The sequence below is a fragment of the Ovis canadensis genome, chromosome 9 (assembly GCF_042477335.2).
Source record: "Ovis canadensis isolate MfBH-ARS-UI-01 breed Bighorn chromosome 9, ARS-UI_OviCan_v2, whole genome shotgun sequence".
NCBI classification, from domain to species: Eukaryota; Metazoa; Chordata; class Mammalia; order Artiodactyla; family Bovidae; genus Ovis; species Ovis canadensis.
The window spans coordinates 89,767,919-89,768,799 of NC_091253.1; positions in this window are offsets into that span (position 1 = coordinate 89,767,919).

The following is an 881-nucleotide window of genomic DNA, read 5'->3' on the forward strand; positions in this document are numbered from 1 at the left end:
AACAAAGAAGGAAGAATCGTTTTCTCAGAATGTGTTTGCTCTCTGAGTGGGGCTCTTATTTAATTGGTTCTGTTCTGATTTTTCTGTGAGTAGATATGGAGATGAGGTTGCAAGGTAGACCAGACTCCTGTGTCTTCAAACAGAAGAGACAAAGTAGAAGGTATTTTGCCATTTTGTTTTTATTTTCTGAACTTGGCTGAAGTCACTTATCTTTCTTCAGAATACAGAGAAATTTACACCAGAGAAATGCAGACCCTGTAATTCTTGTCAGGGACAAAAGAGAAAAAAAGATTTCCAACTGATCATGCAGTGGGCTGGAAGCATGCAGACACATGTGGTATGAATTGAAAGGCTCCATGGAACTTCCTTTATGACCATAATACAGGTAGTTTCCATGATTCTACCATTGTCCCTAAAATTCCTATTTGATTTATTCTTTTAGGGGAAGATAGGTCAATATTTCAGATTACTGTCATCAAATGGTGATAGCCAGCTAGATTGCTAGCTGTTGGATGGCAGGGCTAGCTGATGCTTCCTTAATAGGCCCAGTTGGTTCAAGTACAATCTATACACACAGTAGGTATTCAATAAATACATGTGAGAGCCCTAACATATGACTACACTAAGCATAGTTAACCCTTACTTAGCACCATATGGCTCGTTTGTAAAACAGTTCTCCAACTAAGAACACCAAAATCTGTGCTTATCCAGGAGAACAAAAGTTAGGTTGGTTTGGGTGTTTTAGAGAATCAGGAGTAGGATGTGAGCATGAGTTGTTTGGGGCCCAGGTATTAGGCCTGTATTAGAAATGTGTGAACCACATATGTAATACGTAATTTAAAAATTGCTAGTAGCCACACTGGAAAAGGAAGAAGAAACGT